The sequence below is a fragment of the Panthera uncia genome, chromosome B4, assembly GCF_023721935.1.
Source record: "Panthera uncia isolate 11264 chromosome B4, Puncia_PCG_1.0, whole genome shotgun sequence".
Lineage (NCBI taxonomy): Eukaryota > Metazoa > Chordata > Mammalia > Carnivora > Felidae > Panthera > Panthera uncia.
The window spans coordinates 12,491,765-12,497,764 of NC_064809.1; the positions used below are offsets into that span (position 1 = coordinate 12,491,765).

Here is a 6,000-nt window from a genome sequence, read left to right on the forward strand (position 1 = left end):
CCCATCTCTGCCCCTTCCCCTGCTTTGTACCTCTCTCTCAAATAAACAAAACATCTCTGCCAATCCAAAAGAGCATGCCAGAACTTTCGGCATGAAAATACTGTAGATGCCGTATGGTCAATACATCGTTCCCCTTGGTCAACTGGGGTCGAGATGACCTCAGAGCGCCAGGCTGTGAGGTGGGGGCAGAGGAGGGAAAGGCCATCTGAAGGAGACATGTGGCTAATGGGAGTAGTTATTTCTAAATCAGCTTCCAGATCAGGTATCTGCAAAGCCATGGTCCTTCTGACAATTACTGCACTCCAACCATACATGCTGGGTCTCCAATCAGAGTGAAACCAAAGATTCCAGAAGAGAAAAAACCTTGTGTTTTTTTCTTTGTGTGTATACACGTGTGGGCATTTATGCCCATCGATACAGCTTCCCGAGTATATTTTCCATTCTACTGGTTACTCGGCTGAGTTTCTCTGTTAGGAGAGTGCACAAGGGACATGTCAATCAAGAGTCACGTGACAGTTTCAGCTCTTATTTCGCTTTTTAAAGAAAGTTTATTTTGAAAGAGAGAGGGAGAAGGGGGAGGGTGGGGCAGAGAGAGAATGACAGAGAGAATCCCAAGCAGGCTGCATCAGTGCAGAGCCTGACATGGACCCTAATCCCACAAACAGCGAGATCATGACCTGAGCCAAAATCAAGAGTCGGACACCTAACCGACTGAGCCACCCAAGCGCCTTCTTGTTTCACTTTTTGAGTGTTGCTATGAACTGTACCGAATTCATATGTGGAAGTTCTAATTCCCACTGTGGTGGTATTTGGGGGTGGCCCCTCTGGGAGGGTAACTAGGGTTAGATGAAGTCATGAGGGTGGGACGGTCATGAATGGGATCAGGGACCTCATGAGAAGAGACATCAGAGAGATTGCTCTCGCTCTCCCTCCCCACCACGTGAGGACACAGGGCCAAGGCGGCCAAGGCGGCTGTCTACAAGCCACAAAGAGAGCCCTCCTGAGAACTCAACCAGGTTGGCACCCTGGTCTCGAACTTCCAGCCTCCAGAGTGTGAGAAAATAAATTTCTGTTGTTTAAGCTCCCCCAGTCTGTGGTGTTTTGTTACGGCAGCCCAAACTGACTAATACAGGTACACTTCCTTTAATTCGGCAAACGTACTGACCATCTCACATGAGCCGGGCACTAACCAATCCTGCAGGGCACAGAGAAATGAGTAGCACGCAGCACCTGCCGATAAGGGGTGCTTATCAGGGGCACAGAGTATGAGCTGCTGTGCATTTCAAAGAGCCAAAGCAGATGGTTTCCCTTTGCTGTCTCCCTCCTGGGCTCACAGGGTGGCAGCCTCTGGGCCTCAGTGACCATCAATTTACCGACGAAAGCGCCTGGGAATGACAGGGCTCGTGAAGGTACAGGCCGTTGCCAGCACCAGGGGGTCCCCGGCCACCCAGATACAGAGCATGTGATGCACAGGCCATGCCTGAATTTGGAAGATACTACGGCGGATTTTTAAATTGCTGGGCGCCATACTTTATCTGTCCAAATGACTGCCATTCCTTTCAAAGCAGTCACGGGATTTCTATGACGCCTGCTAATGCTCACAACATTTTTGATAATCTTTCGGGATGCCTGTGAAGCCCGTGTCACATATGGAAAAGCATCCTGACTGGTGAGAAATCTCTTTGCACTCAGAATGGATCCGAGTTTTTTCTAAGTGGCAAAAGTCACTTAAAGTCAAGTGTTGTGAGTGGGACAGAGGTGGGGGAGGTGAGCACGCTGGGTCACACTGGTCTTACAATACGGGGTGATTACTGTGGGTTCTTGGGGGTTATGGGGAGGTTTCTGGCCCAAACTTGGAAATGACAGGAGTAGTAGTTCCTTCCCTTTGAGAGTTAAACGTTAAAGCCAACATCTCAACGGAACTGATCAGAGACACGGAAACTTACCCAGGAAGCGAAAGAATTACTCTCAGGGCTGGTATAATTTTTTCTAGAACGTGATTAAGCATAGTAATCGTTCTATGGAAGGGGCGGGGTGAGTGGAAGGTGTGTGTGGGGAGGGGAATGCAGGGGGAAGGAAACGTGGTCTTAGCCGACAGGCCTTGCATATTGAGGCCCCGGAAGTAAGGCCATTTACACGGCGGACGTGGAGGCCTGGAACTCTAGCTGACCATATGAAATGCTCATCCATGTAACTCTCCTTCTAACGCCACTCCTTCTGAAGAATTCACTGAGGCAATGCTGAGTCCTAGATATGGTGCTGAGTAACTCTCCCATATGACCGCCTTACCATCTAGCATAAAAGTCTATCATTCTTTTTGCCAATGGAGATCCTGAGACTTGGAGAGATCAGGCAGGCCGTCCTGCGTCTCACAGCAAAGCCAGGATTCCAGACAAAGTCGGGCCAGACCCAAGGGCCACGTGCATCACGTCTCTGCCATCTTGCCTCTGCTGACTCAGTTCTTGGGTGAGAAGTCAAAGGCCCCTGTGCCCTGAGGGCCCTGTGTGGGTGAGGGTGATATCACTCACCTGAAGCCAGTACACTCACACTATGGATTTACACGTCGGTACTTTGAACTCGGGTAATGGGAATCTTCCCCCGAGGATGAACCATCATGTTTCTGAGTCGGCAGAGCTTAAGAACGGACTTGACATGCTGAAGAAATCACCAGAGTAATGGATGCCATCCTAGGAGCCTCGTGACAGACTTGTGGCTGCTCTGTGGTGACACAGCCCTGTGATTTACCCTGTAACCACAACCCTGTCCGCAGTAAGAAAACGAATTTTCTCGGCGAGTCGTAAACTGAAGGCAACCACAAGGCTCTGAGCTCTAGCCGCACCACCAGGATAACCTCTATTGCCTCCAACTACCTCTTTTAAAGAACCGTATGCATATCTTGTTTAAAAAGTGAAAAGGGTGAGTCCCGTTACTTTCATACAAAGGCTATCAGAGGTCCTATGTGCCATGCTCCGTGAAAAGCCTAAATTTATTAGCCACAGTTTACGAAGAGGGAAATAAAGGCACTGAAGGGGAGGATAACAGATCCCAGAAGATGCGGAGGGGACAGCTCCTGAATCTGAGGCTCCTGTGGAAGCCACACTCTCTTCCTCCGCTGTCACGGTGACCGGCGACACGGCCGAGGGAAGGTGCCGCATCGGTGAGAAGGAAGACTCTGGCCCCACGGGCCTGATGGATGTGTAGTGTGAGCGGGAAACAAACTGCACCGTTAAGCCCCTGTGACGTCTGGGGCTGTGTGTCATCCCAGCATAACCCGGCCTACCCTGATTGATTCAGGCAGCGTATCAATTACTCTCTAATTCTCTGTATGGTTGGTTTAAAAACCACTTAAGGCTTCAGCTCTGTGATTTCCTGATCTTGCAACCTGAGACAATATCCCACCTCGACACCGTGATGATTAATGTGCTACATGGTTCCGAACATTTCTTAAACTCGTTTAGAGAAAGTTGCTGGGTAAGCACAAAGCTTTGGGCCATGATGTACTTGGAAGGGATGTTTACAGAAGCCTTGCTGATTGCACTTTGCTGGTTACTTGCGCTGTAAACATTCGTGGGGCTTTGCAGGGGCCAGGCGGGGAGCAAAGACAGAAAGGCAGCCGGTGGCCCAGTCGAGCCCTACAGGACATACCAGGCAAGCTGTGCGCATGTCAGGTCAGAAGCCGGCCGCTCTGGGTCACTGGGCTGTCCTGGCCTGATGAGGTCAGTGCATTTAAGTCTGGCTTCCTCCCAGTCTGTAATTAACTATGCTCACTCGAGAGCTTCCCCCTTTGCAGTTTCTTTTTTTCCTCAGGTTCTTTTTTCATTTGTCCTTCTACGTTTTTATTCCTCCTTATGCATGACAAATGGAACCTCTTTGTAAATGTCCCTCTCAAAATGTGCTGCCTGATGGAGCTGCTCATGATGTTAGCAAGATGGCCTTTCTGGGGCTTAGAAGCCTGGGTTTCGGTCACATTCTTCAGGGGAAAGGGCAGGGTAGCTCTTTGGCATTGTGGTCTCACTCTGCCACCCCGATCTGAGTTCTGCAGGGCTCTGGACTATTCCGGTGGCAAATGTGCTCAGACCCGGCACATGGGGGCTTCCAGAACGAGCCCTGCCTAATGACTGGTCCGCTTTCCAACGTGGGACACGATCAAAGAACACTTCCTGCGGACGCAGGGCTCTGAAGTGCTGTAGGCATGTCCCCAAGACGATGATCCTTCCAGGTGACCTCTGTGAGCCACCCTGGCACAACCCAGAGAGAGGAATTGGATGATCGGTGGTACCCTGTCTCCTCTCCGATTTTCCCCACAATATTTCACCATCGCTCACATATCATACTGTCTCTTTAAACTCAACACGACTACATCCCAGACAGATGCTCGACTACATCCCAGACAGATGCTCGCGGACAAACTACAATCTCTCTGAGCGTATCTTCATCTCTAAAATCACCAGCAAGGGGCGCCTGGGTGGCTCAGTCGGTTGAGCGTCCAACTTTGGCTCAGGTCATGATCTCACGGTCCGTGAGTTCGAGCCCCGCGTCCGGCTCTATGCTGACAGCTCAGAGCCTGGAGCCTGCTTCAGATTCTGTGTCTCCCTCTCTCTTTGACCCTCCCCCGTTCATGCTGTCTCTCTCTGTCTCAAAAATAAATAAAATATAAAAAAAAAAATTTAAAAAATAAAAAAATAAAAAAAATAAAATAAAATCACCAGCAAGATCCAGGAACTGGATTCCTGCCTTAAAACATTCACCTTGATGTCATTATTAAAAGTAGTTTCTTTCTTCTCTAAAAAAACCACCCAACCTTCTCAAGGTCTATCCACCTATTCTGCAAAGCTTTACAGCCATTCTGTACCCCCACCTTGATCTCTCAAATCCAGTCAGTTTCTAAGTTACCTAACCTCTCTGTGCCTCAGTTTCCTCAGCTGCAAAATGGGGATGGTGACTGTACCCACGTCCCAGGACTGTTCTGAGGATTAAATGTGTTCACTTCAATCTACACAAAGTGCGTAGGCAGTGCCTGGCACCAAGTGAGTGTCCTATATGTTCATTATTATTTCAGACCCTCATTACCTCACCTGTGAATTATTATAATAACCTTCTAAATGGTGTCAGTTGCTGAATGCCAGCCTGGTATTTCAGGCCACCCTTTGACTCTAGATCCAATTTATCTATGCAAACTCACTCTACCCAGTTCCCTACAAAAGAACTCACTTCTGTTCAATCTTTTTGTATTGGTGTAAGGGAAACGCCAAGCTCATTTTGACTTCCTAAACTTTTGCCCACACCATCCTCTCTCCTCCCCCTCCCCATGTAAATTTATCCTGTTCAAGGCCCGCTTCTTCCAGGAGGCCCTCCCTGACCACACCACCGCCAAATGGTCTCTTTTCCCTCCGGATTTCTGTAACATTTGCCAGGCGTACCTCAATCACCCTTGGCACGCAGGCTCTCGTGCTGCGGTGAATTTAATGTAATTTGAAAACTTTCCAATTGTGGGAGAATACTCATAAAACCGACCATCTTCACAGCTTGTAGGTATCCAGTTCAACACTGTGAAGCATAATGAGTAGGTGAACGTATCGGACACATACAATATATCAGGCATACTGTTACACAACCCATCTCCACAACATCTTCCTCTAGCAAACAGAAACTCTGTTCCCATTAAACAACAACTCCCCACCCCTCCTCCCCTAGCCCCTTGCAACCACCATTCTGTTTTCCATCGCTCCCGTCTGACTCCTCTAGGTTCCTCATATAGGGGTGATTTTACGGTATTTATCCTTTTGTGCCTGGCTTTTCTTCCTTAGCATAATATCCTCAAGGTTCATCCCTGTTATAGCAGGTGGCAGAATATCCTTCCTTCTCAAGGCGAAATAACATTCCACCGTACGGAGAGGCCACGTTTTGCTTATCCATTCACGTGTTGATGGACACTTGGGCTGCCTCCATGTTTTGGCTGTTGTCAATAACCCCGTGTGAACACAGTGGATTTTGTGTGAC

The 6,000-nt window shown here is 48.8% G+C and overlaps 1 protein-coding gene across 1 annotated transcript in view; it reads right to left on the reverse strand.

The window, feature by feature from the left end:
- FRMD4A (FERM domain containing 4A) overlaps nt 1-6,000 on the reverse strand; it is a 168,522-nt gene that overhangs the window by 147,260 nt on the left and 15,262 nt on the right. The gene's annotated exons all lie outside the window — the stretch shown is intronic.